Source organism: Terrapene carolina, unplaced genomic scaffold (assembly GCF_002925995.2).
Source record: "Terrapene carolina triunguis isolate 2854851 unplaced genomic scaffold, T_m_triunguis-2.0 Scaffold95, whole genome shotgun sequence".
Taxonomy (NCBI): domain Eukaryota; kingdom Metazoa; phylum Chordata; order Testudines; family Emydidae; genus Terrapene; species Terrapene triunguis.
This window is the reverse complement of record NW_020664446.1, coordinates 34,657,666-34,669,191: the sequence shown is the minus strand read 5'-3', so window position 1 is coordinate 34,669,191 and position 11,526 is coordinate 34,657,666. Positions and strand designations below refer to the sequence as shown.

The 11,526-nt window shown below is 44.6% G+C and overlaps 1 protein-coding gene across 2 annotated transcripts in view; it reads right to left on the bottom strand.

Annotated features, from left to right (window-relative positions):
* RNLS (renalase, FAD dependent amine oxidase) overlaps nucleotides 1–11,526 on the bottom strand; it is a 139,059-nt gene that overhangs the window by 19,685 nt on the left and 107,848 nt on the right. The gene's annotated exons all lie outside the window — the stretch shown is intronic.

The window sequence follows — 11,526 nt, the reverse complement described above, 5'->3', positions numbered from 1 at the left end:
CACACACACACACACACACACACACACACACACACACACACACACACTTTACTCTTGAAAAGCACAAGAGCATTACAGATCTACGTAAAACAAAACAAATCTCTTGAATGCACTGCCCTTCCCCCAATCTACTCCCCCTCCCCCCCTTTTGTGAATCCCTGGGTTTGGTTCCAATCCACAGAGGCAATGCTGTCCCTGAGCTGCGGGCCCTGGGGTCCCTGCCTCAGAAGTGGGCTGCTTGGTGGGCTGCCCCAGAGCCATAGACCCTGGAAGCTATGGGATCCCCAGCTCAGAGGCCATCTGGCAGGCAGGCTGCCATGAAGCCATGCGGACAAACTAGAAGGAAATCAGATAGGATTCTTTCAGAACAAAGATATATTCCCTAACTGTCACAGTGACTTCCTTGAATGGAGCATATTTGTGGGAGGACAGCCCTTTTCATAAGACTTTAAAAGCAGAAGCTGGGAAGCTAGAGGAGGATTTAATCTATAGCGGGAACGAAAAGGGATGGAACTGTGCTATAAAGGAGAGCATGCCACATTTTGGGGACGTGGGAAGCAAGTTGCCTGAGAAGCATATGCACCCTCAGCACAGCATAGTAAATATACTCAGCTTAGGTGCTAAGAGTTAAGTGGCATGGGCTTTGAGGCAGCCTACTTCCAGCGAGCTATGTGTTTACACTGGCCACCAAATACAAAGAATAAATCATGACGCTTCCCAGGCAGAAAAGGAGAACAGTAAAAAGGGAAAGGCGCCTATTAGCTAAAGTGAGAAGACTCAGCATGTCACCATATCACAAAGCAATGAGGAACAGCAATCAAGAGATGTGTTATTGTTGGGAACAGCAGAACTTCCTGTAATTTTGGCTGAAACTTAAACAGCTATGAACTTAAAACAGTGGTTATTGGATGAAGGGCATTTTTTAAAATTAAGGGTTATTCTTGGATGCTAAAGTTCAAAAACACAAACAGAGCAAATCAGAGTCTTAAAAAATGGCCAAGATCTTGGCCAACTTCATTGTAGTACTGTAAACACAGTAGTGTGGTAGAGCATGTTAGCTCACAAAAGTAAAATTATACTATCAGATAAGTTTGTCTGTTACAGCTCTTCCAGCATGTGTTGGATTTAGTGCTACTTTTTTGCTCAAGTTTTAAATAATGGAGATATCCTATCTCCTAGAACTGGAAGGGACCTTGAAAGGTCATTGAGTCCAGCCCCCTGCCTTCACTAGCAGGACCAAGTACTGATTTGCCCCAGATCCCTAAGTGGCCCCCTCAAGGATTGAACTCACAACCCTGGGTTTAGCAGGCCAATGCTCAAACCACTGAGGTATCCCTCCCCCCTCAGTTAACTTTAGCTGATTGCAATCACACAATTCATTTTTCATTATGAAATTTTAAATTTGCCTACGTTCTAGCTCCACTCTGCTGCCAAAATATAAACAAGTGCCAACCATTTGGCATGACCCCACTTTTCTTCTGTATGACTATTCTAATGTTCTGGAGGGCAGGTCACAGTAAAATGTAAAACACACTCGCCTACTGTAGGCGGATTGTGATTATCTAGGGTTACCATACTTAACAAATAAAAAAAGACGACCCTCCACGGGGTCCTGGCCCCGCCCATTTCCCACCCCCAGCCCCGCCCCAACTCCGCCCCTTCCCCGCCCCAACCCCGCCCTAACTCCACCCCCTCCTCCCTCCCACTCCCAGCCACGCGGAAAGGGCTGCCTGAGCACTACCGGCTTCACGGTTTGCCGGGCAGACCCTGCGCCCCTGGCCGGCGCTTCCCCAGCGCAGCTGGAGCCCGGGAGGGGAAGTGCCCAGCCGGGGGCGCAGGGTCTGAAGGCTGCCCGGCAAACCGTGAAGTCGGTAGCGCTCGGGCTTCGGGCAGCCCGGCTCTTAAACAGAGCCGAAGAGTCAGGGGAGGAGCAGAGCCGCCGCGGGAGGGGAAGTGCCTGGCCGGCATTTTCCCGGACATGTTCGGCTTTTTGGCAATTCCCCCCGGACGGGGGTTTGAGTGCCGAAAAGCCGGACATGTCCAGGAAAAACCGGACGTATGGTAACCCTGGATTATCTGTCAACAACCAGGACTCCTCCTATTGCTGCTTTCATCCTTTTAGAACTCTCTGAAACACAGCAGCAAATGCCAAGTGTAATTTAAACAAATAACATCCAAAACTGACACAGACAAGCAGCCACACCCATGACAGCTAGAATATGAAAGTATGAGTCAAGAGGGGGAAGCACTTCCTCTTTCAGATCTGAACTGTTGAAGAACTGTATGGTGTACAACCACAAGTGATGTGATGTACTACCAAGTGTTCTAAGAGCCTGAGGATCATAACTAATTTGCTTACATGTTTATATAAATATATATGAATTCTGTCAATTTATATTCACCCCTGGTGCATTTAAAAACACAGCCTACAAACCTTAAAATTGACTTTTTTTTTTCTTTTTAGTCCATCTTTTTCATTCTCTCATAACATGTTACTTTCCTTTTCTCATACAACTCTCTCTCTCTCTTCCTTTCATGATGTTCTCTTTCCTCTTCCTGTTTCTACCATGGACTATTTTCTTCTCTGGTTTGTCTTCCTCTCCCTTCATTTCACCCGTTGCCCTTTTCCCCTTCCCATGTCCAGCAGTGGGTAGTGAGTCAGAGAAAGGGGGACTGGGAAGGAGCTGCTGTTACTTGGCAAAGGATGGAGAGGTGTAGGAGCTGCTGGCAAGTGAAGGGAAAGGGAAGTGCTGCTTGTGGCTGGGTGGGAGAGAAGTGCCATGGCCTTCCAGGGAAGCACACAGCCTGCACCTGCTGTTCAATGTGCACAGAGACTGGGGGAGATGTCACTCATCTGGGCTGCATGTGTGATTGTGCAAAATTCCTTTCTGTCAGCAGGCATTTCATTTCAACAGCAGCTCCTTTACTGTTATGAACTGCTAACCAAGGGTGTGAAACTCCATCTTGCGATGGGATGTGTCCGCTGCAGGTTTAGTTTTATTATAACCTATCTTTCCTCTTATACATCTTGCAATGCAAATTAATATATGTCATGTCCCAAGACATAAAGAGAAAACAAACACAGAAATTGCAAATATGTCTACCAACGAAATCAGAACCAATGTAAAAGTTCAAGGAGTGGCAGAGGGTTTTCTATAAAAATTAATCATAGACACATGTAGGTTTAAGTACATACAAGAAATAATCCTTCATAAACAACAGAAAATTGTTCATGGCACACAGCAATCATATTTCAGGTTGCTCCAAAAGAACAACCTCTGGAGCAATATGAGACTTGAATTATCACGATAAGATAGTAAGAATCAGAAAATTAATTTTAAGGTAAATATAAATTTCAGACCAAAACCTGATTTTTTGTTTGTTTTGGTTTTATTAAATTATCATTGGAATAATCCAATTGATCTTCATAGTTTTGACTGACCATATACTTGGCATCCAAAAATTATTTGCATAGTTGAAGTGCTGGAATAAAGAAAATACTTACATTCTCTTTGCTTTAATAATAATAATGATACAAAAAGCAGATGTAGTTAGTGGGATAAAGCACTCCTGCCTGGGAATTAATCTCTTATAAAATGCATGTTCTTAACAAGCAGTATCACCTCTCTCTTGTCTGGATTGAGTCTCAGCCAGCTCACTTCCATCCATCCCAACCCCTGTCCCATCTATAAAATGGCATATTAGACTGAGCCATCCAATTCAGATGAAAAGACTTAGAAGTGTGTGCCATCCACATGCTGATGGCAGCACAACACAGCCCATTGCACTTACCATCTCACTATCTCCCCCAGTGGCTTTTTACATACATGTTGAACAGAAGTGGCATTAGCATACAGCCTTGTAGAATCAGACAAGAGAACCTTCGGGGCACCCCTTGGATTCTCCTGTCCTGAAAAAACAGAACGAATAAAATGTGAACTAGTCTGCCCAAGCCCAGGTCCACACCTGAGCCACCAAAAGCTCATGATCAATGATACTGTAAACTGCTGATAAGTCTAAAGAAATTGCCATGGACATGGAGAAGGAAAGAGTGAAGAGGAGAAAGTCACAGCAGGAAAATGAGAGAAAGTGGCAGCAGACCCAAAAGGTGCAGATCCTGGTTGACCTAAGGTCCAAAAATTCTGGACTCCCCACTCTCTGCAGTCCTTAGAGAACTCCATGGTAGCAACTCTCTATGTCCCCCAACGTACTATGTGGCATCATGGGCCACATCCTTACCCTTACCATTCCATGCCAGAGGACAGCAAGGAAAACCACAGCTGGTGTATGTGTAGCCTCAATGGACTACATTTGTACACTGAAATGGACAGAAATGTTTAGTGCCTTTCCAATTTTAACTTTTAATCTATATTAAAAGTTTCTATTGCATTGCCTAGCTTTTTGCACACTGATTTTCTGCACTGTTTTTGTCACTCAGTAAATTTCTATATTTTTGAAAATAAAATATATTTACTATTTCACAAAATATATTGCAGGCATCATAGCTGTACTCAAAGAATCCAGTGCTTATAAATGTACAGCACTGCAGAACTCATAGGTTCAGGAAAAGTCTCATATTTATAAATAGTCAGCAAGCACGACACAATTCCTAACAACTCTCAAAGCTCGAGGCCCCCAGAAAACACTCCAACACAGAGCACTACTGTGGCTGTGGGGTGCTCTTTCAAAGCCTCTCTCAACCACATAACTCCATGCCGAGCTCTTGTAACGGCCCTTGTGCCTGGCTGTACAGTGTCAGCAGACAGCTGCTCCACCTCCACCCTGGCGGCAGCTTTGCCCCCTTTACCTCACAGATATTATGCAGGACACAAGAGGCAGCTATAACTATTGGGATATTTTTCTCACTAAGATCCAATCCGGTGAGTAAACACCACCAGCGTCCCTTCAATCTACCAAAATCACACTCTGCTGTCATTCTGCACGTGCAGAGCTGGTAGTTGAATCTTTACTTTGGGCTGAGCTAGGGGGACAAGGGATAGGCTGGGTCCCCCAGAGTCATTACTGACATTTCAATATTGCCAGTGGTAATCCACTGGTTGGGAAAGAAACCAGGTCTGCAAATACAGGAGAATCGTGCATCCTGTATTTGCAATGTTCATGAGAATAGTGCAGAGCTCTTTGGGCTCGATACTTCTGTCAGAGATGGCAGATGTCGAAAAGTGTCATGTGGGCTTGTGGGATTTAAAAAAACATGAAAATTATGGGATAGGGATGGCATTATGGTATGGAAAAAGCTGCATTCTGGGAACTTGACCCTTAACTTCCAGAGATCCCTGAGTGACTCACTTCTACCCCATAACACACTGCAAAAATTCCCCAAAGGCATTTCCCTGGACAGCCATGCATAGCACACTGGGATACCTACTCTTGGTGGGCCACACTTTGCATCGACACAAGAACTCCTGGTGAGTACATGCAGTGCTGATGCAAACAGCCAAGCATGCATGCGCCTGAGCACTATACAAACTTTGTTGGCTGTGCGCCGAGGTAACTTCTGTTGACCAAAGTTTGTAGTGCAGACATGGTCTTAGAGTGAGTGGCAGGGTAAGTGTCTATTTGCATTAATGAAAAAGTTTCTCTCAAAGAAGTTCACAGATAGTACTTGAGATTCTTGGGGCTGGTCCACACTAAGCCCCCAGTTCGAACTAAGATACGCAACTTCAGCTACGTGAATAACGTAGCTGAAGTCGAAGTATCTTAGTTCGAACTTAAAGGTACTTACCGCGGGTCCACACGCGGCAGGCAGGCTCCCCCGTCGACTCTGCCTACTCTTCTCACGGAGCAGGATTACCGGCGTCGATGGCGAGCACTTCCGGGATCGATTTATTGCGTCTAGACAAGATGCGATAAATCAATCCCAGAAGATCGATTGCTTGCCGCTGAACCAGCGGGTAAGTATAGACGTACCCTTGGTCACATCTGGATTCTTGTATCATGTCAGCACCCAGTCATCTGTCTGGTTAATGCTTGTAATCTTTTCTCTCAGATGTGGACCAGGCCACCGTCGAGCTAGTGCGGAATTATGGCTGCCAGTTAGATGAGAAGTACTACTGTTTGACAGCATATTACCCCTGTAGTAGAACCTCAGAGTTATGAAGACCTCGGGAATGGAGGTTGTTCATAAGTTTGACATGTTCATAACTCTGAACAAAATGTTATGGTTCTTTCAAAAGTTTACAACTGAACTGACTTAATACAGCTTTGAAACTTTACTATGCAGAAGAAAAATGCTGCTTTTAACCATCTTAATTTAAATGAAACAAGCACAGAAAATGTCCTTACCTTGTTAAATCTTTTTTTTAAACTTTCCCTTTTTTTAGTAGTTTACGTTTAACACAGTACTGTGCTTTACAATATTTGCTTTTTTTGCCTGATTGCATACTTTTGGTTATAAATGAGGTGTGTGGTTGACCAGTCAGTTTGTAACTCTGGTGTTCATAACTTTGAGGTCCTACTATATTTCTAAAGTTGACAGTAGCTTCCAGTTTGCTCTCTATTGCAATTCAAGGCATTGATTTTGATCTAGAATGCTTGATATGACTTGGGACCCAGGTAACTAAAAGACCACCTTTTCCCCTGAGCTTGAGCTGAGGTTAGCCATATAGCTTTTGCTCACAGTGACCAGACTCAGAATGTCTGGGGGACTAGGGACAGGGTTTTGTCAATGGCTTTTCCTCTTGATTTGACAGAGCCTCCATTTGTCAACCTTTGGAGTTTGCCTGTTTTCTTAGGGCTCAGTTATGGCTTAATACCACCCCCCACAAAGCTCCTGGGTGCGCTACACCCATTTCACCAACATTTAGGAGGATGCAGCATGCTCCCCTCTGCACATCAACTAGCTATGCTGGCCAGTAAGGAGTCAGGGCCTAGCATGTCCTCCTCACTTTGGGGTTGATCATGCGTGTTGAGACAAGCAGTGCACTGTCCCTGCACCAGAGGCACAAAGGGGAAAGACTCCTTTTGCTTTCCCCATCAGCACAGTAGCCATTCACAAGCTGACTTTTGCTTGGGGCGGGGGGAACTATTAGAAGATTTTTTTTTTTAAAGTGGAAGAATATTTTTGTTACTTTGGGTTTTGTTGTTGCATGTATCATATCTTTACTAGTTCTTGCACATGCATACAGAGAGGGGGCTTAACTGAAAGATCACTAAATATTTTAATGAAATAAATATTCCTAACCTGCTGTGACTTGTTGCTGTGCTTAGTAACAAGAGATTTTGAGATCGGAGCTGGTTCTTTAAAATCTCTCATCTCCTCTATAGCATGTACATACCAAACTTCAGAAAACAGTCAGTTGAGTTTTTAATTCCTCCTCCATACTACTCAGTTTGGAGGTTTTCCAGAGTCCATTGAGTCAGAGTAAAGTAGTTTTGAAATATGCAAACTGTAAGGATCCAGTTTAGCCTCAAGCCTTTACTCCACAGAAGTACTGGCCAAGAGAATAGTTCTTAAGAGATTTTCCCAAAAGCTCCAGAGGGTGGTGGGGAGGAATAGCTCAGCCACCACACCTAACTACCTTAACGCTGTTGCAAGGGGGTATGAGTGACAGCTCAGTTGTCATGGAAGTAATACTTGCAGTTACCTCTCTCAATTTGCTTAGATCAGACTAGAGCACCTAATCCAAGGAGCAGTGCTTCTTGTCATGGGACTTTTTTTTTTTTTTTTTGGTGGTGATGTGATGCAAACAACCAACCAACACACACAGCACTGTGAGAGAACATAGAAAAGTCAGTTAAAGAACTTAGTAATGGCCAGTAATGTAAGGGACAGCATATTTAGACAAGTAGAAATAGAATGAAAGCATGAGTCTGCTCACAATTCCCTTCTCCATCCCTGAATCTGTGTGTTTAATGAATCCAAACAATGGACTCAATAATGGTGAAAGTCATAGGTAAATTGGTGGATGAGAGTTGGTTACAACTATGACTACTTTAGTGGGTGAGCAGCTGCTTTGACTGTTAGCGCATGTTGCCAGAATTCTTAGCATTCAGCGCTCAGATATTATTCTGGCAGGTGCACACCCGCCTAAGAGACTTTTCTGCACCTGGATTTTCTTTCAGGTTTCCAGGATTGCAGCAAACAAGGAAGTCCCATTTGCCATCATGACTAGAGACAGGAGAACAAAACATGCTCCAAATGCTTTGCAGATATCAGGAAGTAAAGTCTGGAGCTGGTTTTACTAGTTATAGGGTATGCCTGCACTGCAGTGTAAGTCCTAGCTCAAGCTCAAACTCAAGCTCAAGCCCAAATGCTGCTTCCATCTCCATAGAAATCTGCCTGACTCGGGCCAGTAAGCCCTCAAGATCCGGGCCCTAAGACCTGGCAAAAGGGTGGCTCTGAGCCTGAGTCCCACTGGGACTCGCATCCAAACTACATAATTTTGCAGTGTGGGTGCAGATCAGGCCCATGTCTCCGGACTTGTGTCCTGAGAGTTCACCAACTTTATCCCACAATCCCATGGGCCAGTGTTCCTTGGACTTTCTATCCCAAGACTAGCCAATTGACTCCCAGGAAATGAAAGCAAACTTTCCTGTTTCAAATACAGCTGCTTGATGTTAAACCCTTCCATTTTACTCTGGCTGTTGAACTGCCAACAGAGTGAACTGTCTCCTGAATTAACAGCCACCAGCAAGATGAAGTCCTTTGCCAAGTGCACTGCTACGTGGTCATGGCACCCCACTGAGACTCTGTTAAGTTTCTGATGCCAGGCAAGCAAGACATTCAACTTCAGTAAGAGAAATGTACCAAGAAATACCAGACAAGCTGGCAGTATTGGGGATTAAGCAGACCAGGGACCAGTGCAGGGAGCAGATGAAGCCGCTCAAGAGTGACAACCGGAAATCCAGGGATAAGAACTGCACCTCTGGGAACTCGCTGTCATCCTGCCTCTTTTATGAAGACTTTGACTGGGTGCTGGGCACTGTGCCAAGCACTGCGTCCCCAGCAGTTCACGACAGCCTGGTCAGCTGGGACGGGTGATCTTCTGATCCCCGAATCTAGTATAGGATCAGAAGGGAGCCAGCAGCCGCTGGATGAAGCTAGTGAAGTAACTCTGGTGCTCACACCCGTCCCCAGGGAGCTGCCAGAGCAGCTGAAGTGTATCTTAGGTCCATATTTGGAGGAGCGGTTTGAGGACTCCCTGGAGGAGCAGCCCGCCATGGAACTGGCAGCAGAAACGGAAGAGGCAGAAGTAGCCCGGAGCCTGGTAAGTGTTTGGTTCCATGTCTATTGTTGGTAATATATGAATGGGAAGGATTTCAGGTTTCTGACCCAATACAATTTTTGTTACAAGTTGTGGGTCGCAGGGTGCATCCACTAAAGGCAGAATACACGTGAGCACCTTGGCATTACCCCACCTACACCACGTGGAATTCCAAATGGAGACTGGGAAGTGCAGCATCACAATTAAGTACTTAACATCAAATTGTTACTAGATACTCCCACACTCTTACAAAAATGTGCTGGGGGTGTTGAAAGTAAAAATCCTATGTTGCCTTCCCATTTAGTATGCTACACCATACAAATTAGCCATGCCAGTGTCTGTGAACAGTACACTGTGCCAGGGAGGGAGAGGGTAAAATGGAAATATAGTGCATCCCTCTCTTCCATTAGTCTATGCAAGTCAATAATGTGGGTGCACAAAGCATCCCTGATTTTTGTTGCCCATAAGCACCTATAACAGGTACACTTTCTGGCTGAATGTACCTGTGCATGGGTGACAAATTCACTGTCCAAAATACAGGATTTTTAATGCAGTCCAGAAATATACCAGGGAAATGGGAGGGGTGCAGTTCTTTGAGAATCCATATTATCATGCATGTTTGCATGTAGCCCATTGGTAGATGTGTTCCATAGCAGGCTGTTTCATAAGCCATAGGGAGGTAGTAATCCACATGGATGCTAATGCAGCATCCTGTTGATTGCACCCATGAATTTTGACCTAATCACAGGTGCTGATAACTGCAAACTATTTCCATAGTAGGAACAGCAGAGAGGAAGTCAAATTTCAGGAAACGTAATATTTTCTGGGTCCTCCTCTATAGGACAGCAGCTCACTCCACTCATAGATATATTGCTTAGTCACCATAAGCTTGGAAACCTATGAGGTATACGCAGCTGGTTTGCCACCAGTAGCTTGGAACAGAATGTCCCTTTGCCATTCAGGAACCTCCAGCATCGTTATGTCCTCCAGAATGTGGAAAGCTTGTAAGGACTGTAGTAAACCACGGCACCCCACTCCGCAAGGCCACTATCATCTACAATTTTTAAACATACGGCACTGTACATTTCACCTTAACATTCCGAATGCAGACCTTTCACTCTGATTAATTCTGTGTCCACAGAGCATCTGGGAACTTAAATGTTCTTCTGAGAATACAGCAAAGGTGAGTTTTACAAAGTATCAGTTTTGGCCGTGCGATTCCAGAGGCACGTTTGTCTGAGGATGCGCTGATCCTTTTTGAAATACTGAGACAATAATGTACTGTTCGATAGCTGTTTTCAGGCCCTCCCACCTCTGTAGCCCAGCCACAGTACAGTAGAAACCCGGGATTTCAAACTGTCATGGTCAAAGAGGAAATGTGTCAGTGACGAGCTTATAAAGGACATCCTGGTCAGAGCCAACAAGCAGGTACAATACCAAAGGGAAAAATTCATGGCAAGTGGGAAGGCACAGACAGGCTGCAGAGCATAAGGAGAGAATTGCAGCATGAGAGGAGAGACTTGCAGTGCAGTTTCTGGAGAAGCAATGTCGCTTGAGGGAGGAAAACTAACTGCAGCAGAAAGGTTTGTTTGAGAGGCTTCTTGGGCTAATGGCCATGAAGGTTCAGGCTCAGGTTCCAACTGCACCATGTCCCGAGTCCCATTCATAGTAGTAAGTCCTGCAGACCAGGAATGCATTGGACAATAATATGGCTGGGTGGCCTATGGAATGGGACTGAACCCTAGTTGCACAGGACAAATGTACTCCCTGCAGTCCTCTAGTCCTCCACTTCCATGCAGCAGTGCCATGTGTGTGCTAACCACACTAGAAAGGGAAAGGAGAACAGGAGGAAAGGGGACAGGCAGAAGTAGGGGATTTATTTCTTTGCACTGATTTCATCATTTTGCACTGTTCAACATTTTCATTATGCACTTCATTTTATGACTTGTTTTGGTGTTTTAATAAATGGCAGCTGGCTTGCCTGACAATTCTGAACTATTGTGGTTTTTTTTGTAATATAGCCATGTTAACAAATAGAGGCTTTTATTTCCTTAAGGAAGTTTATTACCATCACGGAATCACATCATATAATGAGTGGATTTTGAAGAAGGCACAACTAGAAAGTTGTATCCAAATACAATTTCTCAATACATCTTTTCAGATCAGTCCATAATGAAAAGCCACAGTTCCTGTCTCACACAACCACTGTTCCTACCCTCACTTTGTATAAGGAGTCTTCTCATCATTAAATAGAAATTCATGACACTCACATCCCCCATCCCATTGTTAGAGTACAGCGACA